Genomic DNA, 25,141 nt, shown 5'->3' with positions numbered 1-25,141 from the left:
GGCTTTTTTTTCCCACATGTATTACATGCATTTTAAAAAATTGCTATTATACTTTCTTAGGAATAATAATACTGCCATTTATTATTTGGCTTTACTCTGCACTTTGCAACAGCTTAATCACTTAATCCTGATAGCATTCCTCATGTACAGATGGGATAAACCTCATTTTACCCATGAGAAATTTTACCCGAGAGATTAAATCTTTTGCCCAGAGTCACACAGCTCATGCCTAAACTCACATTCTTAGGTACTGTATGTACTCTCCTACCTACAAACTTCTGCTTACAGTCAATAAGCTAAAGTGCTTGTAACTGGCAAACTAAGTAACTTCTTTGTGGTTAGGGTAATATTTAGTAAAAGTGGTTATTCTGTAGTGTACCCTGTAGTGAAGGTTTTCATTGAAGATTCCAGGCTGACCCTCACTTCCTTCTGGGAGCCTGGATCTCCTCCACAGGGCTGCTGGACACACTCCCTGGCCTGCTGGCCACCAGATCTTTCAGGGTGGCCGCCACTTCTGCTCCCTCCCCCTGCTGGCCATAGCACCCAATATGCTGTGGGCATGCCACAGGCCACTGGGCAATGCTTGGCTGCCCACTGGAGCCACCCTACCGTAAATCACAGGGAAATATTTTAACCACTAAATAAATCAGAAACCAGAATATAGCAGCTCCTCTCAAGGAGCTGGCTCCTAGAAGACTGCTTTATTTATAAGTTTTGAAGAGGACTCCAGAGGAATAAGTTGCTTAGAATACTTTCAGTTGCCAAGAAAAGTAAGTTGCCAGTTAAAATCAAATCTTGAACATGCCCCTCTTGCCCAGGTTAGATTTTGAGCCTGTAGGTAAGCATCGTCCCTGCCCTTCCCGTCGCCAACTGCCATGTGCTCTTTTTTTAAGTCCAGGGGTACATATTTTCATATGTACATATGTGGATTTGTTACACAGGTAAAGTGTGTTGGGGGTTTGTTGTACAGATTGTTTCGTCATCCAGGTACTAAGCCTAGCATCCATTAGTTATTTTTCCTGATCCTCTCCCTCCTTCCACCCTCCGCCCTCTGACAGGCCCCAGTGTGTATTATTACCCTGTATGTGTCCATGTGTTCTCATCATTTAGCTCCCACTTAGGAGTGAGAACATGCAGTATTTGCTTTTCTGTTCCTGCGTGACTTTGCTGAAGATAATGGCCTCCAGCTCCATCCATGTGCTTGCTCTGTTAGAAGGCTGTAACTCAAAGATGTTTAAGAAAGGTACTTGTACAATACCTAGGAAGGGCACTAGCAAAGAACTAGTGTCCTTCAGAGCATACTACATCAGAACTTAACACAAGCAAGCTTTGAAGAATTGTGTTTTCTTCTTTGTTAGAAGGTAAATCTAAGATTGACTGCGACATCCTAGTCGTAAAAGGCCTTGCCTGCAATTGGCTTTCCATTGGGAAACCCAATAAAAATTTGTTAATGCAATGTGATTCAAAATTACTATGAAAGTTAAGAATAATAAAGCTGAACCTAAATAAAGTGCTATTAAATGTGTTTATATCTGCATTAGGCTTAAGCTGCACTGGCAATGAAAAGTTTCTACTTTTCATTGTTCAACAGTTTCAAATGTACCAGAAAATGTTGGCCAAAGACTATTGCCTAACTGAAACCAGATAGGCCCAGACTTCCAAAAGCTATGAGAAGAAAATAAATCCCTCTGTTCAAAATAATCTGGGCATTTTAAGTATAGCCATCACATACCATTTGGCACAATGTAGTACAAATCTGTGTTGCTTTTCAGTAAATATATAATTAAATAAATACAAATGAACTATTCAAATAAAACACAAACATATTGACACAGTTATATGACCTCATGTTGCATGTGGGCCTTGTAGATTCAATTATTATTTCATTTTATCAAGTACATGTAAAATGAGAAGTTTTCATCATAGGGTTCCTGAAAATTGATTTGGGAAAGAAATTCTTGCCTCTAGAATTTGCTCTGACCTTCTTGTAGAATACTAATTGCATTTGGGGTGACTTAAAGGGTGCTGAGAACTCCTTACCCAAACAGCATTCCCACATCTACCATTATGAATTATATTTTTGGCAACTTCTCTTCATAGTTCTTTTTTATATTTTTGTGTTGCAATATAAAAAACATCTCTTGTGAGATGTTATTCAAATGAGAAATATAGATTGATGATTCTATGAGGCTCCTGCCCACAAAGGGCTTATAGTTTACTTTAAAAAGCAGAGGGAGGCATTAAAATCTCACTACTTGTTAAGTACTATGTACCAGACACGATTATCAGTACTTTATATTTATTATATCATTTAATGCTTACAACAACACGATAAGGAAGATACTATTATCCTCATTTTACAGATGAAGATACTAAGGCACAGAGATGTTGAGAAACTTGTCCATTGTCACAGACAGTAGATGATCAAGCTGGGATTAAAATCACAGCAGAAAGGTTTCGAAGCCCATCCTCTTCATGTTCCTAAGTGGCCTTCCCAATAGTGAGAGTTTCTTTGTTCATTTCTTTAGTAAATACTGTAAACAGAAGTTTGGGGAAGAAATTGGGATGGGGGCTCCGCAGGGGATTCCCAGCTGAGCAGGAGAGTGCTGGAGCCACTGCCTCTGGGAATCCTGGGAAACTCTGAAGGGGGAGACAGAGCAGCTCCTGGATCTCCTGTGCATCCTCATTCAAGGCAATGAATGAGAGATGAAAAAATAGGCTAGAGTGCTGATATGGTGACTTTTTCCAATTAGTAGAGCACCTATATGTTCTTAGAAGAAAGTCTGATGTCTTCTTGACATGCACAAATTACCCAAGAACCCAGTGGTTTGCTCAGTGAAAAAGGTCAGTCTTGTTTTGTAGATGCTAAGGAAAAAGTGCAAGCCAGGACCTGAATGCTGTTTTTCACTATCTCTCTTGTACAGTGTTGCTGTTGAAGGTATGTCCTGCCAGTTCCAAGGATTAGCTGCTATTTGGGGGATTTGCAGGTCCATTTATGGCTCACACCATGGTAGATCCTCGTGTGGGCCTCTGTTCACAGCTTTGTTTCATAATTGTACTCTCAGCCATGATTTCCCCAAACCCAAGTACTGTGTCCAGGAAGATGGGTACAAAGGAGTTTCCAACTCATCATACACTCTTCCCAAACCAGCCTTCCTCTCCATCTTGAGCCTGTCCTCAAGGTGTCCTGTCTATCTTGAGCCTGTCCACACTCTGCCTGCCCTAATGACAACATCACTTCCCTTTGGGGACTCCCTCATCACTCATGCAGAGTGGTTCACTTCTTCCAAGTATTCAGCTCTGCATACCACAGGGGACTCTCCAGGCTGGCCATGGTGAGGTTTCTAAGGTTTTTAGTACACCTTACTTTGTAACTACGGAGGTAAGATTCCAGTGTCTTCCCAGAAGAAAGGTGATCTGCATCCAGGTGACCTCAATAGAGATTCCTAGTTGTAGAAGGGGCTGCCATGATTTTTAAGAACTCCTCCCACGGACATTTTGCTTCCTCTGCAAAAGACACATAATACACAACATACCAGAACATATACATCCAAATGAATATTGACCGTGGGCTGGGCACATGGCTCATGCCTGTAATTCCAGCACTTTGGGAGGCTGAGGCGAGAGGATCCCTTGATGCTGGGAGTTCAAGACCAGGCTGGGCAACATAGCAAGAGCCTGTCTCTAGAAAAAAATTAAAAATAAAATTAGTGGGGTATGGTGACCCATGCCTGTAGTCCTAGCTACTTGTGAGGATGAGGTAGGAGAATCACTTGAGCCTAGGAGTTAGAGGCTGCAGTGAGCTATGACTGCCACTGCACTCCAGCCTTGGCAACAGAACAAGACCCTGTCTCTAGAAAAATAAAATAAATGAATGTTGTCTTTTTAAAAAGTACCCCATTGGGGGATGTTTACCAGACCTATTTCAATGACTCTACCATTGCTCAAAATATGTTTTTAGCTGCTTTTTTGGAATGGTCTTCAAAGATAATTTCCAATCTCATGAAAGGCTGAGATTCTATTTAGCTTCACCTTATTTGTTTTGGGTAAGTTTTTGCTGTGTGGTTTTTACTTCAAGGGGTTCTGGGAGCTGAATTACCTACTTTATTCTCCAAACTTGACTACAAATGGCCTTTGGCTCCTCAGTGATAGTTACCACCCTTAGTGATCTTCCATAGAAGTCCAGGTATTTTCCAAAGGTGTTTTCAATAGGAAGTCCAAAATATTTTTGAGTAATAAAATGGCAGCACAGCAGAGTAAGTACATATATCCCCCTAAGATGGCAGCATTAAAGGAAATAACCCTATTTTTAAAAATATATGTCTGGCATTTGTCAGTCACCCTATGTTGGTAAAGCACTGTGTTCATGATGGATGTCACCGTTGTGTTCCAAGGGATGCTAGGCTCGTGCTTACTTACAGAGAAACTAACTCGTCATTGTCTTAGCAGAAAACAAATTAAATAAGCTTTATGCGGATTTGCCCAGAGAATCCTTATTGGATTCATAAAAATGAGAAGAAAGTTTTAATGGCATTCATTTTTCTAGGTACCTTCATATGACAGCAAATTGAAAGAGCATTAGCTGCCTTCTTGCCTGCTTCAAATTACAGAATGACACAGTTGTCTAAATAATCATTTTTAAAAAATCAACCCCTTTTCTGACTTTCCCACAAGAAGCAGCTTTAGAAAAATGAAAATATACTTCATGGGTACTAATTCATTTTCTCATTCACTTAACTTTGTGAGAGATTGTGAAAATGTTTTTATGCTCTTATTATAGTGAACAAAAATTGTATGACATGTTCAGTTTCTGAAATACCTAATTGTCAGAACATTTCTGAAATGCCTAATTGTCAGAGCATTTCTGAATTTGGCTGCAGACAAATGGTCAACATTGTCTTTAAGGGCCTATTAAGACTGTGACCTGGGCGCGGTGGCTCATGCCTGTAATCCCAGCACTTTAGGAGGCCGAGGCAGGTGGATCACGAGGTCAGGAGTTCAAGACAAGCCTGGCCAAGATGGTGAAACCCCATCTCTACTAAAAATACAAAAATCAGCCGAGCGTGGTGGCAGGCGCCTGTAATTCCAGCTGCTTGGGAGGCTGAGGCAGAGAATTGCTTGAACCCGGGAGACAGGTTGTAGTGAGCTGAGATCACGCCCCTGCACTCCAGCCTGGGTGACAGAGCAAGACTCGGTCTCAAAAGATTGTGATACGGCTGCCAGAGGAGAAAATGATCATGAAAACTGTCCCACCATTTTCAGTCCCCGTCCCCATCCCACAAGAATACAGTAAAGGTGGCATTTCTTATGCCCAAGAATAAGGCCCACTCATAATTTGTGAGTGAACGTTAAACAACACTTCGTACTCAAACTAATTCATTTCTGTTTCTACCATTAACCCTGGACAAACCCATCCCTGCCAGATGGGTTGCATTTTACATCTCCCTCAGTCTCGTAGTGCTCAAAAATTGGTTCAGGGCTTTCTCGGGTTTAAGGTTAGCCATTAAATCATGTCACTGTGGTGTTAATTTCCGTCCCTGTGCTGAGGATATGCAAATACGTTTGGCCTAATCCTCATCACCTGTCCTCTCCTAGTGTGCCAAGTCTGTAAGCAGGCATTGGTGGGATGGGGCTGGGGGGCTGCAGGGGGAATGGAGCGGGAGGAATGGCTGTAAATGTTGGTGGCGCCAGCCCAGCCGTGCTCCCATCCTTTGGCAGCCCAGCATCTGCTGGGAAGTGTGCAGTTCCATCCAGTCAGCCACAGCCTCCCAGTAGGAGATAAGCCGGATGAAGGAGGCTGAGTCTGGCAGCGGATTCCAGGCCTGATAGAATAATGTCTGACATTCAACTCTGCAAAGTTGGGATAGAGTGTGTGGAGACGATCCCACAGGAGCCACCAGCTGGCCTATTTTAACTTTGGCTGTTGACAGTTCATGCTGAGAGCACTTGTTTCTGAATTCAACAAATCTGGAAACTCGACGTTTTAATTTCGGGTTTTCATTTGGAAGAGTCATTTTACTGGAACCCAAGCCCTTGCGGACATTACCCTAAGGACATGCTGGTGTTGTCTATACCACTGAGTAGAGAAGACTAGAAAAACCTCCAACACCAAATGGCTGTCCTTGGGAAAAGCAGCAGTCAGTTATGCCAAACAGCCACAGAAGGCATGGTCTTAGAATGTCACCAGAGTCTCCAGGGAGCTGCTGAGGCTCATCTGGAGACTGCCTCCAACCACCACAGCCTGGGTTCTCACCTCCAGACCACGGCCTCCTCATAACTCCCTTCAGGTCCTTAAAGAGACCCTGTTAAATGATTAAAATGCTATGGAAGGAAATTCTAACATATGCAATATCAGATTCTTTTCATCGTCATATCACTTCCCATTTTTTCTACTTATCCTAGCTTCTAGGCAAATGTTGATCATAATGTTTTACTACCAGGGTGAGGAACTTTGAGGAGACGGCTCTGGCACCTTTGTGAGTTGTTAGAAGCATGTATCTCTGGGTGCTCCAGGAGGTTTATGAGTTACCTGGCACAGATTAAACTCAATAAAAGGAAATATTTTGGTCAAATGCTTCCTCTTTTAAATTAATACTCTCTTGACTACTATGAAAAAAAAACCACTATTAAAAGCAGTTAGTACTTTTGCTGACTTGAAAATATTAGGAAAAATTTTCCTATTAAAAGTTGTTGGTTATTTTGCTGACTTTAAGAATATTTTATAAGGCCCGGCGCGGTGGCTTACGCCTGTAGTCCTAGCACTTTGGGAGGTCGAGGCAGGCAGATTGCCTGAGCTCAGCAGTTCAAGACCAGCCTGGGCAACACAGTGAAACCCCATCTCTACTAAAGTACAAAAAATTAGCCGCACATGGTGGTGTGTACCTACAGTCCAGCTACTCAGGAGGATGAGGCAGGAGAATTGCTTGAACCTGGTAGGTGGAGGTTGTAGTGAGCTGAGATCGTGCCACTGCACTCCAGCCTGGGCGACTGACTAAGACTCTGTCTCCAATAAAAAAAGAATATAACCAACATAAAATGTGGTTCGAAAAGTACTGTCTAAATGAAAATGAGACCTTACTTTGTTTGTTGTTTGTCTTCAATGCACTTCCTCATTTTTATCTTTACATATGCATTCTTTCTGTAATGATTTATATCCATTTCATCCAAAAAGTTTAAAACATATAAAATGCCCTGTAAAAATTTATACTAAGTTCCCTAAAACACTTGAGAAATTCACTGAATTTTTCTAGGCATACACTTCATTCACTCGAATGAAAACTTGGCTGAGGAAATCATGGAGTTTGTATAATTAACTTCTAATTTATTCTTCCTTATACCTAGGCTTCTAAAGCCCAGGTGTGATAGAAATTCTTTTTTTTAAATATTTTTCTATTTTTGTAGAGACATGATCTCACTACATGGCTGGTCTCGAACTCCTGGTCTCAAGCAGTCCTACCCCCTCAGACTCCCAAAGCGCTGGGATTGCAGGCTTGAGCCACCATGCCTGGCCAGAAATTGCATTTTTAAGTGAACAGTTCAGAGCCCTGTATTTTTCATGGATTATTTTAAGAATTACGATGATGATGAAGATGATATAATCCCTAACACTGCAACCCATTATGAAGAGTTACCAGGGGCCACCAGAATTTTGCTATCAAGGCAACATCCCTCAATCAAGTTAACCGATGTTCTTTTTCAGTGCGTCTTCTGGAAGAATTGATGCCAGTCTGCCCTTATGACAAACATATTTCTTAATGAGATCTGATTTATGAAGTTTTGACAATTATACTTTTCCCATCTCTTACTGCCACTTTAAGAAAAGTCATGCTGGTAAGCTACACTACAAAACTTCTGGCCTGCAGAGGGCTCTGTAATACCATATTTTCCGAGACAACACTTGTAAAAAGCAAAAGCGGAAAAAAAAAAGGTACTTGCTGGAAGGGGGAAGGGGAAGCCCAGAGGCTTTATAATGCTTCCAGCAGGCAGTCTGGTTGCAGTCTGGTAAACAGACTAGGAATTGTGGGCAAAGCCCTTTTCCTTGAGTTTTCCACCAACCATGAGATCAGATGACTCTGTCCGGACTCATTACTTTAATAGCCTAGAGCTAGTTCACATAGCAGCAGGAGTCCACCAAAAAGGCATTTAATTATTGAAACTAAAACTGGTACTTGTAACTGCCGATTAGTAGTAGTCAGATTTTTTCAGTATTTCAAGTAATTTATAAAGCGCTTATACACATAAATAGAAAGCTTTAAATGCTGGTATTCCATAAAAAGTAAATAAAATATATTTTTGTGCATTAAGACTTAATTAAGTGGCATGATTTCATGTCACAAATTTAAAACGGGCAGGTGAGGCTTGCCAACATTACTACAGCTGTGTTTTACATTAGGAAATTAATTAAAATGGTCGTTTATGCTTTTTTCCACTTACGGGTATTTAGACCTCTCTATTACGCCATATATTTTCCCTTCAATCATTATATTATGGTAATTTATCTTAGCAGGCGATATCTTACTCTGTTGTTGGTGGAAGTGGGGAGCATTAGTCAATTGAAAAATTTGTGCTGGGCTACTGAGGCAGATCAGAGAACTGGAGGCACTTCCTGCTGGCCAGGAAAGAAGAGGGTCTTATTCACATGCCCCCCTTTTATCCCGTCGTAGCAGAATTTATTTTCTATTTCACTATAACAAAGTTTTTTCTGATGTCAGGAAGGGAAGCAGAGGAAAGCAGAAAAATATTTGACACGCCATATGACACATCGTCATTTAGACTTAGCTGTTACATGAGACCTTATTTGTGAAGCCGACCTGCTTACACAGTTCAGTTATGGAATGTGCTAAACCTAAAGCCAATTAAAACATGCCCAAGTGAATAGTTGATATGCAGTTTGTAATGCAAATAAATAATGTCCTGATTTTATATATCAAAGCTAAATAAGGACTCCCTTGAGATATCAAGAACAAATTGATCACTCTGTACTTATTTACTGTAGTTATTTATGTTAACAATTATAATAAAATTATGACTTGATGAAGTTTTAACGATGTAAGTAATTTTGCTCCCCAAAAGGCATCAGTTGCCCAATGAAGCTGAAGTTTTCAGGAAAGCTAAGAACTCAGTGTACTAAAACATCACCGTAGTGCCTTTAATATTGGATGTACCTTACAATAATGTGGATTAGTTTTGGGTCAGGGCCAGGAGCTTTTGGTTCCTCAAACACTGAAGGCACTTCCCTTGAGGCATTCATCCCTGTAAGAGAGTCCCTTTAGCTTGGATTTTAAGGGTAGCAATGAAGGAGGATTCCAAGGCGCAAGCAGTAATACAACTTGCACACAGAGTAAACTCCACAAGCTGCTTATTGTGAAGTTGTTTAGAAACCAGGATTGAATTTGCCTCTACTTACATTGTCATTAGTGATATTTAGATTTACAGCCAATTCCCAACTAGTACTTTTTGAAATGATTAGGTATTAATTATTTAATAAATGGTGTGGGTAGAATTAGACTGCTGGTCCAATCTTCCTGGGCGTTCCAGAGCACTCCTGTAGTCAAATAGCACAAAATTGAGCTTGCTCCTTCCTTCTGTAACCGTAAGTCACCCCTCTTTTCTATGACTTCACCCAAGCAAATTTGGCACTATTTTAGTGATTATAAATATGTTATTTCATGTTGCTGCCTTATCATCATAGAATGCATCCTCATGCTTGTTCTGTTTTATCCAGCTCTGATAGTTACATTTTTGACAAGATAAGCAGCTACTGAGCTTTAAGGCATTATTGACCTGCTTGCATTTTCTATTTACCTTTGAAAAATTAAATGACTTTTCTTTAACTCTCATCACAGGTTTTGGCATGAATGACCTATGATCTTTATTCCTTACTGGTTTATTTCTCCAAATTTTCCCATTTTAGTTTCTATTCACAATGGGGGGCCAGGTTCAAAATATTTTTCTCTTCTAAGAGCTCAAAAATCATAATTCTTCAAAATATAATTTTACATTTCATGCTAATGAGATAGTCTGCCCACCTATGTTGAGCATTTAAAGTTGCCCGTTACTGGGACCTGTGTTTCAGTGCTACCTTCATCACTTAGTAAGCAAGAGACCTTCACTCAGCCTCTTACCTTTTAAGAACCATGATACTTCGCGTGCTCAAAAGCACAAATCTGAAGACCAAGGACTAGGCCAGATAATATCACAAAGTCCCATGTTTAGATGATTGGTGTTAACGAAACTTAAAACAGGCTGTATTTCTTCTCAACAATCAATGTCATTTCCTATATTTAAGCAGCAGTTCAGTATAAGCTCACCAAATTTCATTTTAAATCTCACTAGCCGATTTTTTTTTCTCTTATCACCACTGTTTTCTCCTTAATTCATTTTGGAAAGAGGGAGTGAACAGGACATGCATAGTCAAATTCTTCAGAGAAATGGAAATTTGCATAGGTGGTAAAAATTGCCACAAGCACAGTTAATGAAGCAAGCACGTGGCTACTTATAACTCTGCTCTCAAATTTTCTGTATGACTCTGTGCAGCAATATGTGCTCAATAACTGCCTGATTGTGTGCAGATAACACATGGAAAAGTTCAAATACTAGAAAATATTGACATCCATTCTCCAGCTAGATTTTATCTGAAGACTACTCATTTTCCTCCTTTGCTCAAGATGACACAAAGATGCCTATGACATGAACTCTGCCCCCCTCCTAAGTCTCTGATGTAGTCAGTGAGGTGATACTAATATATATGGACAACTATAAAATAATCAAGTGCTAAACCTTGTGATTTTTCTTAGAGTTGCAACTGGTGTTCACACAAAGAGATAAATGTTGGCTAGAGTGATGATGAAGATGTAACTTGAGCCAGAGCTTGAAGGGTTATTAGGATTTTTTTTAAAGGGGCATTTGAGCTTAAAGGAAAAACATGTATAATTAAAGGGCAGTATAAAAGTTTTACATCCTTTGTATTAGAATGGGTTTGATTATACTGCAGTAACAAATCCCCAAATTTCAGTGACTTAACACAACAGGAGTTTATTTTTTGCTTACTCTGCGTGTCCACCATGGTTCATTAGAGAGGCCCTGCTCCTTCACTCAGGAACCTAGTCTTATAGAAGCTTTATCTCAACCCACATTCTGTAATCACTATAGCAGGAGGTGCCACTATAGCTCATCATTGCTTGTGCATTTTCCAAATCAAGTCATCTGCCCATATGTAACCTCAAGGGGAACAAAGAAGTGCAGTACCATCATGTGGCCCAAAAGTGGAGAGTCAGAAATATGTGGGAAACAGCATCAGTGACTGCCACATCTTTCTGTGTAATCTTTAGAACAAATACAATGCTTAGAGTAAATAAAACTGTCTATGCAAACTTATCATAGCACGAAAATCTCCAGCTTACCTTCCAGGGATCTTAAAATAGCTTGCTTGGCTTCTGCTTCCATCTAGAATGCTGGTATATATGTTGCTAGCCTTCTTTGGAGTACTTTTCCCCACTTGCAAATCTAGCTGGAGAATGGATGTCAATATATTGTAGTATTTGAACTTTTCCAAGTGCTATCTGCACATAATCAGGCAGTTATTGAGCACATATTGCTGCACAGTTATACAGAAAATTTGAGAGCAGAGTTGCAAGTAGCCACGTGCTTGCTTCATTAACTGTGCTTGTGGCAATTTTTACCACCTATGCAAATTTCCATTTCTCTGAAGAATTTGACTGTACATGTCTTGTTCACTCCCTTTCCAAAATGAATTAAGGAGAAGAGAAAACAGTGGTGATGAGGAAAAAAAATCAGCTAGTGAGATTTAAAATGAAATTTGGTGAGCTTATACTGAACTGCTGCTTAAGTATGGGAAATGACATTAATTGTTGAAAAGAAATACAGCCTGTTTTAAGTTTCATTAACACCAATGACCAGTATCTCAGCAGACATCATATGTCTGCAAAGACCATGTAGAACAGCTCCATTGCCTGTTTCCACCTAAAACTCTCCCCTTCTCATTTGCTGGAAGGGCCATAAAAGTGTATTCAGGTGGTAAATCTTAAATCGTCTAAGCTCCGTGGTTCTCAAACCAACAGCATCAGGATCACCTGAGAACTTGTTAGAACTGCAGCTTCTTAGGTGCCATCCTAGACCTACTGAGTCAGAACTCTGGTCTAAGCTGACGGAAGCAACTCATTCCTCATGCCACTGATTGATGTAAACAATATTGTGATGTAGTTCTGGTCAGTGAAACCTGAGGAGAAATATGCCAGAGTTGGGAGTGAGGAGAGGCACTCTGGAACAGGTCCTCATTGCCTTTAGAAAAGACTGTGCCTCCATGGAAAGCAAACTCGGGATGTTACCTAATGCTCCTTAAGGAAATGAAGCCCTTCTCTGAAATATGCAGATAAATAAGAAAATGTTTGACAAGCACTTGAAATGTCCCCAAATTGTGGATAAGCAAATATAATAATACATAGGTGAATGTGTAGTAAGAGCCTGTAGTTTAAGGTACAGTCGGGTTTTTTTGTTGTTGTTAAGAGGTGAGATCTGACTCTGTTGCCCAGGCTGGTCTCAAGCTCCTGGGCTCAAGGGATCCTCCCACCTCAGCCTTCCAAAGTACTGGGATTTCAGGCATGAACCATTGTGCCAGGCCCAGTCAATTGCTATTATTTGTGGATTCAGTGTTTGTAAATTTGCCTTCTTACTAATATGTATTTGTGTCCCCAAGTGGTGCTTTCATAGTCACTCGCCGACATGGATGGAGTGGTGAGATTCTTGAGTTGACCAGTGCACACATTCCTAGCTGAGGTTGAGCAAAGCAGTGCTCTGCTTTCTTGTTTCAGCTCTTACATTACACACGTGTCCTTTTCACACTGTGTTTAGTGCCATGCTGTTTGCATTTCAAGCTTTTTATTGGTGATCTTGCTGTTTAAAATGGCCCCAAGTATAGTGCCGAAGTGCTATCTAGAGTTCCTAAGCACAAGAAGGCTGTAAGGTGACTTAGGAGAATATATGTGTCAGGTAAGTTTACACCGGCATGAGTCATAGTACTGTTGGCCCTGATTTCAAGGAATCAACAACATGTATTACGCAAGGTGTCTTTAAACAGAAACACACCTAAAAGAAGTTCGTGTATTAATCCGTTGAGGAAAATGTTGTGGCCAGAGGCTTGCAGGAACCTAACCTTGAATTTCCCCTAGGAGCACTGGTTCAGTATACACTAACTCAGTTTCAAAGAAACTTAGTGCTATGAATAACAAGTATTCTTATTAGTATAAATAATCCTATTTGAAGGAGAAAAAAATTCACTGATCCCTTTTACTTTTTTTTTTTCTTTTCCCTGAACCATCACTAAAATGTTGTGTTTGAGACTTAGGTTGCAACTAATCCTTTAGATGTAACGAATGTCCTTGTGGTATTTTATTATGAACTCCTTTTGGAGAGAGTCTAAGAATGACCATACCACTACTGACTTCATCAGAGAATTCCAGCTCACTAGGGTGCAGAGTGCATGGTATAAGGCCCTCTGAGGCCTCCCATACTCACCCCTGTACACACACACATAAGCACACACACAATTTAAATTCTTTTAAGGAACAAGCAAAGTACAGAGATAAGAGATTTAAGGTCAAATCATTCTAAATATGAACTGAAATTTCAGTTGAATTCTACTTAATTTTTCAGAATCAAATCTTCTCTTGTAAGAACCCCAGTATTTACTGGATAGTATTTCACTGTTAATCTTGAATAAGTCAATAAATCAGGTCCATCATGTTTCAAATTTAATAGCTGCCTTATTAACCAAAATTGAGTATTAATAATAAAGTCAACATATTTACTGCCCTTTTCAGTGGGATGATTTTCATTATTCATTACTCAATTACTTTTGCAGTAAAAAGAAATGAGTTATGATTTGTTTTGGATGAGCATGTTGTTAAATTAATGGCTTGTTTCAAATGTTTCAACCTAAATGTTGTAGTTGAAGAAATCAGTGAAACTTTGCACTTCACCTTATTCAGGATAATAAACCTGTTCTAATCAAAACATTAAAACTTGCTTCATTTTTAATTACTCTACAGCAATATCATATTGTTTTATGATACCTGGAATATAAAACTTTTTAAAAAGTGCTAGCGATCAAATTATGCACCTTGATTAATTAGCCAATAACCCATGAAAGGTCTATTGTTACCAGTGGGTAAAGACTAGTTTGCTATTTAATGATCCAAGATGAAGTCAGGCTGAGCTAAGCTGAAAGAAGGCACTCGTTCACCACAGGAAGGATGAATTTTGCAAATTATAATTACCATATTAAATGGAATTTGGGGATTTATTACAGCCCCCTTTTGAAACATAGCATTATAAAGAATTCCTGCCTTCAGCAAGGCAGGAAGCTTGATCTCCTCCCTGTTTATTTTATAATTACTCAATAAAATCCTGACAAAATTAGTTGTTACGAGTAATTAATGACCAGTTTAATAAAGAAGGGAGTCTAGCAGATGGTGATTATTTTTTTAATAGGGCCTGCTTGAAGGAATCATCCTGATAGTAGACTCTTAACAGTAATTTGCAGCTAAGATGCTGGTGGCTGCCATCCTATTGGTTGCTGAGGCTGGGTCTAATCCTCGCTTAAGGGCTGGGGCTCATTTCTTCACCAGCTGAAATCCTTTACATAAAGTAAACGGCACTCTGGTTGCTGCCACGAATAAAATAGATCCTATGAGCACACCAGAGGGAGGTTCTAGAACAGAGGAGCACAGTGCATGGCTTGTGAAATCCCAAAGCCTGTTTCCTGCAGGGACATTGGGCATCAGATGGAATGGAGGCTGAACCGATCTACTATAAGATCCTCAGAGGCCCCTGTGTGGAAATGAAAGGTAACTGTCGCACTGTGCTTTTGAAGAAGTGCTACATCTATATGGGAGATCTAGTAACAATTGCAAGGTAAATGTTGGCCACACAGCCCTCTCTTCCTTGGCTGGTGAGCAGGAGTTTCCATTTTTAGTAAGGGATGTGAGGGCTGCTTCTCTGGCAGTCCTGCTGAAGGCATGAGAAAATCACAATGCGTCTGGCAACAAAAGGTTGCCACTATTCGTATAAACCTGAACAAAACAGAAACTGGGGTTGACGAGCACACACAGTAGTTTTTAACATCCAGGACCAAAGTACAGCCCCCGGCCCAACCACACACAGTGGTCTTCTGCTTCGAGCCTCACCCTGTGCAAACATACACCCCACAGTCGGCTTTAGAATTCTTTGTGCCCTCCCTCAGACACCTGTTCCAGGCTGTTAGCAGCATTTGGAGAGCAGAGACCCTGTCCCCATCTCCATGTCCCCTCAGCCCATGTACAAGTACTTCCATAACTACTTGTGAAGTGGAGTTACAGCACATGTTGGTCCTTCACTCAGAAGCATCTGAGAATATTGGGAGCAATTCCTTGCATTGTTGACTCAGAACTTTCCAATTTACAAGTATTCAAGAACTTTCAACCCAAATAGCAAACAGGTAGCAGGCAGTTCTCCTCCACATTTTGTTTCTGCTGCCCCATTCCTGCCCCTATGCTCTGTCCCCAGGTTTGTTCTCTCTCAGTTCTCCCGCCCCTCTTACTCATTCGATTTTATTGTGCTTTAAATCTTTATCCTGAAGAGCCACCTTATGCACCTTCAGAACTCGTGGAAATAAAGAAATACATCAGTGAAACCCCCATTTACAGATAAGAAAACTGAAGCTCGGGCCGGGCATGGTGGCTCACGCCTGTAATCCCAGCACTTTAGGAGGCCGAGATGGGCAGATCACGAGGTCAGGAGTTCGAGACCAGCCTGGCCAACATGGTGAAACCCAGTTTCTACTAAAAATGCAAAAATTAGCTGGGCGTGGTGGCAGGGCGCCTGTAATCCCAGCTACTTGGGAGACTGAGGCAGGAGAATCATTTGAACCTGCGAGGCGGAGGCTGCAGTGATCTAAGTCACGCCACTGCACTCCAGCCAGGGCAACATGAGTGAAACTCTGTATCCAAAAAAAACCAAAAAACAAACAAAAAACTGAAGCTCAGAGGTTAAAAGCTTATCACAGGCATATAACTAGCACGTGGTAAAGCTGAATAGAGGGCTTGCCTGCAGGTCCCACCTTTGTTTTTCTAAGAGCCCCTGCTAAGTAACAACTCACTGAGAATGAAAGAGAGAATTAGACTTCAATTATAGTAAGAAGAGGGTAGGTCAGAAATCAAATGGGCAAGGTATCTCACTGCCTGAATACAAGAGAAATGAGGCATCTGCAAGGGCTCCCACAGGTGGGTTGGATTTTCTTCTTCTGGAGATGTTAATCAGTCAAGGAAGAGAGGGTAAGAGCAGGCTTGAGCTGAGCTCTGACCCGGTGTGAAAGAGAGCAAGGGGTTTCCACCCCTCCTGCAGCAGATATGCTGACCACTTAGCTTCTCAGCACCCCCTCCCACAAGCTCTGTTCACCTGGGGTCTCCTTGTTCCCCACCCTCCTCCGCCCACAGACAGCGGAGATGAGACAGACTAGAGAAGACCTCCCTCCTCACTGTCCTGCTTGTCCGAAAGGTATGGCCTTCTGGTGCTTTCGTTGTTTTTTTCTCCCCCCTTTTTCTTAATACATTGCACGGTTAGAAAATATCAGTCTGGCTACAAACACACACACATACGTATATGAAAATATATATAATATATAAAAATATGTATTGTCTATAAATACATATATGAATATATAAACATATACAATATAAATATACATTATATGTATATATTATATGCATATAAATATATATTCATCTATAAATTATATTTATCGTATATGTATATGAATATATAAAATATACATATATATTTATATATATATGCTGTTCTGTATTGACCTCTCTTTGGTCCCATAAGGCCTAATGAGGCAGATTCTGGAGGCCCTCAGGAGGTGAATTAACTCTTTCAAAGACACTGGGGTAGCATTAAGTGAATTACCCACTAAGTAGCTCCCAGATACCCTGAAAGATATAAAGTCTCCTCACAAATTCCTCATGTTCTCCGAGGGAGCGATACCGACACAGAGAATGTGGGGTTAATTGCGTAAATGAGGCCAGAGCCAGCTGTATCATCAGCACCGTGAGTGGAAACGGTACCTGCCACCATCACGAGTGAGGACGGGGAAAAGGGAGCTTTGTGTTGGCCGTCTCCAGTCTTTTCCCAGCTGTCATAGGCAACACTGGCCTTCTGTTTGCACACTTTCTGCATTTTAATTCCCATAATTCCTCTTTTCCAAATTCTGCATTGTAGGGTCACATGCTCTGTAAAGTCACCCAAGCCCCATTGTAAATTATGTAGGGGAAAAAAAGTTGGAAATGTCTTAACTGGCTTTTCAGAACTCTAAATTTCAAGGTTTTTGTTTTAATTTTAACCCTAATCTTAGCAACCCATTCTAATACCTTTCTCACTATTCCCTCTTCCTTCCTTCCTCTCTGCATCACTCACCTCCATTTGTAGGGGTGGGTGAAAATTTTTCTTCTGAAGTCAGAGTTTCAGACTCCTGTCCTTCCATAGGATGCAGAGTATGGAGGTAAACTAGCCCCAAGATTTTTCTCACCCTCTCCAAGGGAAAACCTTTGGTCTCAAAGGTTTGGTCTCAGATCTTACCAAAGTGAAATTCCTGTGTTGTGAGCAGACTTTTCACGCCCAATAAGGAAAAGGAGTCAACTTTTTCTCTAGGTGTTTTTGGTTTCATGGTAAGAAATACAAGGTCGGTTAACATCACAAAGAATCCCCCAGGCAACTGAAAGAAGTGTAAGTGAAAATTACTGTAAAGTACCCTTCACAGCAGGTACCAGTGTTAGAGTTTTATTTCAGCAAATTGTTGGGATCCCATTATTTAGGAGGTCTGTGGACAGAATGAAATTGAATTTGAGCTACTTATTGCATAAAAGCCACGTGATGCCTGTGTCCTGTATTAACATTTTTCAGTTCCCAGTACACCCCCGTTCTGAGCTGGAAGATTTAAATGCTATGCCTTTGAAGGAGAGGACATCTTTGCATAAAACACTCAAATAAATGTACTTTTTCATTTAAGATCTTCACTCTTAAGTAATGTTTGTACCCCAGATGTTCATCTAAAAACGTAAAAATATTAAGTCTGAAAAAACATGTATGAGACCCATTACTCAGTCTCTCCTCCTACCATTTAAACTGCAGGCATTTCCCCAAGTTTCTCACCCTTCGCCTCTTTTTCCCTGCTTGCTCACTTAGTTTTCTCTGGGTGGATGACTCCCAAATCTAGATCGCTGACCTGTTTGTCTACATTTTGAGTATCCCACCACCATTTCACACCCAGCATATCCAGATGGAGCTCTTATCAGTTATAACAGCACTGCTCAATAGGACTTTCTGTGATCGTGGAAATCTTATGTTTCTATTCAATATAGGAGCCCTTAGCCATATGTGGCTACTTAAATTTAAATTAAGTAAAATTATAAATTTCATTCCTTGGCTGCACTAGCCACCTTTCAGGTGTTCATGGCTTCATATGGCTAATGGCTACTGTATTGAAGAACACAGACTTTTAGCACTTTGTAACTTTCCTATGGCGTGATATTAACTGTGGGTCCTTGGGCAAACTAATGTCTCAAGCCTCAATTTTGTATCTGTAAATAGGACTGATAACCCTTTGCAAGCTGTCATGAGGATTAAATAAGGTAATAATGATAAAGCACCTAGCATATCACATACTAAAAAGACTTTTTAAAAGTCATAGATCTTCTGCCCTTATTCCTTCTTTAATATTAACGTCCAAATATCCACCTGAAGCTTGGATAATGTGAACACTCTCCAGAGCCATTTTAAGAAGGGGTTAGTTTGCACACTGTTGGGAACACCTAAAAACGCTATGGATTAAATCTGGCTTAAAGCTGTAGATCTTTGGTGTTCGGTTGTTGGAAAAGTTCTGAGCGATTCTCTGCATCATGGTTAATATGAGTGTGCTCAGCAGGGTCTAACAAGATTCTCCTAGTTGGTTGAAATTATTTTAGTTAGGGTATTTGTCTCATTTCCCAGGGCATAATAACAGGAGGAAAATCTCCATGAGGCTAGCATCTGTTGGAGTAATGATTGAAAGGTAAACCCATCTGAAAATGCCCATTGCTTCAGTGGATACTTGGGGCAGGGGGAATAACCGCTTGGTTTGCATACCTGAACTTGGTGAAAGAGGCTCCCTGGTCACCAAAAATGGCCTGGGTGTTGGGTGCAGAGGTGTCCAGGACCTTCAGTCACTCAACAAGGAGCCCTCTGCTGTGGACCATTCCTGCATACACAAGTAATAGGTTTTAATGGGGGTTTGCCTGGTTTATATCCTGGCTGCAATCCATTAAAGCTTTAATTACACTAATTAGGGATTTGGGATAATCAGGTTGGCTGGCCTGAAATGCGGGCCTGTACTCTCTGAAGAAAAGCTTTGCTAAATAAACCAGCAGGATAAACAGGATTGTGGGACGCATGCATTCCTGGAAGCCAGCTGATGCTAAGGATTAGTGCACGCCTTTGGCATGCAAATGAAGGCTGCTCCTTGTAAATCAGCAGAAGGTCCAGAGGCCCCTCCAAGAAGTACTTCATTAGCAGTTAAGTAGTGACATTCTTGAAAAATTTAAACACACACATTCCCCCTGAATTTTTTTCCAGATAACCCATAAATTTGTGCAGGCTTTGCATGGGAGCTATGCATGGGAGGAAGCATGTAGGGGAAAGGTGGCTAGGAGATCTTATAAAATATACATTCATTTCAAAGCATTACTGAATAGTGGTTTTATGTCATTCTTTTTTCCCTCTAACTTAAAAACCACCAAAATCTCTATACTGTGTCTAAATCTAAATACTGTACTATGCAACGCAACATACCATTTGACATTATAACAGACTCTCATACCTGAAAGAGTTGGAAACCATTGGCTGATACTTTCAAATTAATAAATGTTCAGTGTCATTCAATGATATAGATTCTATATAACAGTACTCTTCTACAAGCATTTGGCAGTGTGTTGTGTCCCTGCAGTTGTGCTGCTGGCCATCTTAATTGTGAATCTATGTTAGGTATTTCCCAGGAACTATGTTGGAATAATTTCCTTCTCCCTTTGTTCTTTCTTCCATTTTTAAAAATCCCTATAAATTTTTAAGTGATTATGTGGACACAAGATGAAAAATATGTGAATTATCACTCATGGCCTAAAAAGGGAGGAAGGGCGAAAGCTTAAATAAGATAGCAAAATACTGACGTTGTGGCGGTAGTTGTGGGTTTTTTAAAAAAATTATGCCTAATAAAAACTTTAAATTATCACCATCTGCATCCTTTCCATAGCCAAGATTTACACATAGAAGAATTCACCTAAGGGTAAGGCCATGCAACATCAGAGAAGTACTTTTCTTTGGAAATGGAACTGTCCAATCCCAGACTTAGATACCTATCTTAGCCCACCTGTGGACTGTATAGGTTCCCCCAAGAAATTACCTCTTATGTAAGAATTCTCCTAGATGGCTGTTAAATTTACAAACAATTTCTCCTTCCTGGGAAAGGGTCAAGAGCATAGGGCCAGCGCCCATGGAAATACCACAACTCTGAGTGGTCTCCTAACATATATTGAGTATTATGTGGAGCCAAGGGCTTTTCATGCATTTTCCAATGAGATCTTGATAATAACCCCCATGAGGTAAGTGTTTGGATTACCTCTCTTTTATAACGAAGACCCTAAGATGAGAAGGAGTCATTAATTTTCCCAAGCTTGAACACCAGCTAAGTCAGATCAAGAGTTTGCCTTCAGAACCTAGATTTTTCATTCACCAGGCTGTGTTCCCAGCTGTATACTGGATTTAAAACTCTCAGAGACCGTAAGTGCAACTTTTTCTTCAGTTTTTAAATTTCTTCTAGTTTATGGGGAAAGTTACGCATCATCTCATTAGCAGCTTACAGTGAAACCTCAGTAACTCATTTAATTTGCTTCTAGAGGAGGCAAAACAAGAAAACTCAAAAGCTATTTGTAGTTTTATATCACAAAACCTTGTAAAGTGCAACTTCTTTGTTTTGTTAATTAGTCTACGTGAATGTCAAATTAGCAATGAAAACCATGTGTAAGAAATAGCCATACTTATTTGCAATTCAATGAAGGGTGTGAAAGGAATGGAAAGGAGGATAGGGAGTTGCCAAGAGAAAGATATTCCATTGGTCTCCAAACCAAAGACTTGTGGTATAGTAGCTTTCAGAAGTGTTTTTTATTCTTGGCATCAATGATGAAAAAGACCATGGTTTATTTTATTCAGGCTAAAGTACATCAAAATTAATTGCTTCACTGATAATTTATGCTGACCTGTGGCTTTAAAGAGTGATTGCCGGAGCCTGAGCAAGCTTTCATTAAGGTAAATTGACTGTATCATTCCATAGTTGTGAAGAACATATACAATATTTGTTGGGAACATACAAAGAAATCGTATTCAGGACTGGGATTTTGTTTGTTATTTCAGTGGCTTAACTTTGGTGCCTGGATTTCATTTGAGTGTCAGAATTTAGGAAAAGATACTACTGGTTTAAAAAAGTGGTTCTTAAGTGCTATCCGCAGCACAGCTGCTAGTCTGCTGCTGTTCATGAGGACGTTTCCACTGGTCTGCAGTGTCTGAGCTGCCTGGGGCATGTGGGGCCAGGAACAGTGGGCATTCAGCACCTCACCACCCCTTTGTGTGTCCAGCTGTAAGAGGACACTCAGCTCTTGCTCACCTTCTCCCAGCTCTTGGAAACGAGAAGCTGCTGGATTTGAGTGCCCTTTTGTTTGCCTTCTTCGTTTGCTCAGCGTATTTCAAGCAATTCCACCTAAATTTAAGAGTTCTGTTTGGTCAGCATTCCTTGCAACTGAATTTTTTGCAATGATAATAATAGAAAACACATTTAGATATTTTTAAAAATGTGCATCTACAGAATAATTGTAAACAGTATATTATAAATAATACAATATATATATGATGCAAGTATAAAGTAATAACATGAAATTTTATATTGTGGCTTTTCTTCATCAAAACAGTTTAAGTAGATTTTTCCTGTGTTCTGTTATCCTAATCTCAGAATAAAGAACAGTCTTTCTCAAGAAAAGATTTATTCCAAGATTATGATCTTCTTATATTTTATGTTAAAGTAGTTTTTTCTTTTTAATCAGAGGCTGGTGATGATAGATGTTAGTTAGATAAGGTATACATGGCAATATAAAAATTTGCAACCCAGTGTTATTTAAATAAATACTAAAAAAGGTGTAGAATATCCAAGCTATAATATACCAAACAGAATATAAATTAACTGTAGCTGCCTTTAAAAAAAGAAAAAGAAATAAAATATGATTGTCAAGACAGTAGATGAAGAAAAGATCACCTTTTATCTTGTCTTTTTATCTTACCCCACCTTTTCTCTTCCCTCACCCCCACAAAAAAAAAAAAAGAAAGAAATGAATGTCTGTACGCAAAATAAGCTAAAGGTTTGCTCTGAAATTGGCTTGCCCTCATATTTATTTATTTTATGCAAAATTAGATTAGAATTCTCCAAAGACCAGGAACTACATCCTTCCATCTATGTCAAATAGAATCTTAGAAAAGCAGGCCAGATGTGGGTAGCTCATACCTGAAATCCTAGCACTTTGGGAAGCCAAGGCAACAAGACTGCTTGAGCCCAGGAGATCAAGACCAGCCTGGGCAACAGAGTGGGATCCTGCCTCTACAAAAATTAGGTGGATGTGGTGCTCTACAAAAAGTACAACAATTTGCTGGGTTTGGTAGTGCATCCCTATAGTCCCAGCTACTTGGGAGGCTGAAGTAAGAGGATCGCTTGAGCCCAGGAGGTCAAGGCTGCAATGAGCCGTGATGATGCCACTGCACTCCAGCCTGGCTGACAGAGTGAGACCCTGTCTTAAAAAGAAAAGGAGAGAGAGAGAAAATAATGTCTCTCTTAATGCAGTAAGTCTGTCAGTTTTAGTTTGGTACCTGAGAACACAGTCTATTTCGTTAGCTGTGTACTTCTCAAATTATGTCCGCAACCAGTGTAAAGGTCAATCACAAAAAAATACCCCTTACAAGTTAAGTGCCAAACTGATCTGATCAAATGGAGTGGGTTTTTTTCCTCGTGCTGCTTTTAGTTTTATTATTTTGCATTAACATTTTAATGGCATGTTAAAAGGGGCTCAGAGTTTTGGTGATACTGCAAAAAGTTTTATGAAGCTTCAAAATCCACCCCATGGGCTTCAGATCATGAAGTCAAAAATAACTCTGGGATAAGAAGTGAAACATAGGATTATTTGAAGCATTACTATAAACTTTCTGAAATTAATGTGATTTGGAAATCCAGATTTTCTCTTTTCTACTGAAAAGTACATTTATTAAGTTCCCAGATCACCAAAAAAGGCCATTCTATTAATGAAGGGGTGCTGACAAATGATTACTCCACTTGCTGTTTCTAGGTCATGTTTCACTAACTAGCTGTTTTAACCAAATACACCTTTAGCTTCACTATGGAATTAAGTTGCTGCTAAAATAAGAAGACCCGCCACATGAATTTATTAGCAGACGTACGTTCTGAAAGCCATCATTACATTGAGACCTAGAGCAGCCAGATCCTTTGACATGTGGGCCACACATGGTTGCATGCTGAAATGTACCCATTATTTCCATCACCATTTCCCACAGACACATTTCAAATGTGCCATGCACTGTTTTGCTTGCTTACTGGTTCTGTCCTGGATTGCATAGTAACAGCCAGAGAAAAAGAAAAATCCTTACTCTCCATGTTAGACTGTCCTTCAGAAGATTAGATTTTTATGTCAGAAATACCATCATCTGGAGCAATGAATTACCAGATTTTGGAGTGCTTGGAATCTCAGGGCCTATCTGCCAACTCCCCACAGCTTTTCTCAAAAGCTTGTTTTTGCTGAGAAATGTCAGTGCCCAAAGGGCCATTGAAAAGGCAGAACAAAGCTTTTGAACTTCAAATGAAGCGTAATTGGATGTGGTGTTCTACGGAGGGTCTGCTGGCAGACCAAGTCAGAGCCTTGTGCAACTTGATGAATCTCCCAAGCAGAGAACCTTTAGCTGGATGGAAGGATGTCAGTCCAGCAGCTCGTGGTATGGAGGGTCTCCCATTGCCTGTCCTGCTGGAAAGACCCTCTATAATTTGGTTCTACTCTAGAAATCAAGGCCAGAAAGTAAGAAGAGGTGTATGAGTTTATAGGTGGGCCCCAGCATGTTGTCTAATGAGACGAACCTTCTTTTTCTGTTGTGTTAATAGTTACTGTATCTGTCTTCTTGAATTTGCCTGTGATTGCCATTCAATAGATGCCACTGCAATTTAATAGATTCCTGGGCCGGGCACGATGACTCACGCCTGTAATCCCAACACTTTGGGAGGCCAAAGTGGGCAGATTGCTTGATCCCAGGAGTTCAAAAGTAGCCTGGGCAACATGGTAAAACCTCATCTTTACAAAAAGTACAAAAAATTATCCAGGTGTGGTGGCGATTGCCTGTAGTCCCAGCTACTCAGGAGGCTGACAAGAAAATCACGCAACTGCTAGTGAGCCATGATCACGCCCCTGCATTCCAGCCTGGGCGACAGAGTGAGAGCCTGTCACAAAAGCCAAAAAATAAATAAAAATAACATGAATGCCTGCAGAATCAGTAAAGGTGGCTCTTTGCTTTCAGAATCAGCAGAACTCATGATGACAGTATTTAAAATCCTAATATTCAGTGCCCCAGCTCAGAAGTAACCAAATGCTAGTGTAGATGGCAGAAGGTAAAAGGTTTGCGAGTTAAGATTTCCAGTACAAGTGTTAGTCGCTTCTTTTATGAACCAGGAAGCTGACATTTGTCAAGCACGAAGTGTCAGGCCCTGTTCTAAGTGCTTTATGTATATTAACTTACTTAATCCTCACCACAACCGTTGGTCGGGCCTGTCATTGTCACCATTTATAGATGAGAAAATGGCAGCACCGAAAGGCTAGGTAGGTAACTTGCCCACTGTCATCACACAGCTAGCAGGGCATGGATCAGAGATTTAAATCTAGACAGTCCACCTCCAAAGCCCACCCTCTTAACTGCTACACTAATGTATTCAGACTCCAGGCCATGACCTCCCAGGGGGTCAGGA

The 25,141-nt window shown here is 40.3% G+C and overlaps 1 protein-coding gene and 1 long non-coding RNA gene across 4 annotated transcripts in view; one reads left to right on the top strand and one right to left on the bottom strand.

The window, feature by feature from the left end:
- The window catches only part of JAZF1 (JAZF zinc finger 1), a 349,309-nt gene that overhangs the window by 250,480 nt on the left and 73,688 nt on the right, over positions 1-25,141 (top strand). The gene's annotated exons all lie outside the window — the stretch shown is intronic.
- LOC126950065 (uncharacterized) overlaps positions 1-25,141 on the bottom strand; it is an 83,993-nt gene that overhangs the window by 30,217 nt on the left and 28,635 nt on the right. The window contains exon 2 of the long non-coding RNA XR_007724045.1: positions 19,177-19,288. This is a non-coding gene — a long non-coding RNA (uncharacterized LOC126950065). The remainder of the gene's footprint in view (positions 1-19,176; positions 19,289-25,141) is intronic.

Source organism: Macaca thibetana, chromosome 3, assembly GCF_024542745.1.
Source record: "Macaca thibetana thibetana isolate TM-01 chromosome 3, ASM2454274v1, whole genome shotgun sequence".
Lineage (NCBI taxonomy): Eukaryota > Metazoa > Chordata > Mammalia > Primates > Cercopithecidae > Macaca > Macaca thibetana.
The sequence above is the reverse complement of the archived record's forward strand: the minus strand, read 5'-3'. Positions and strand labels throughout refer to the sequence as shown.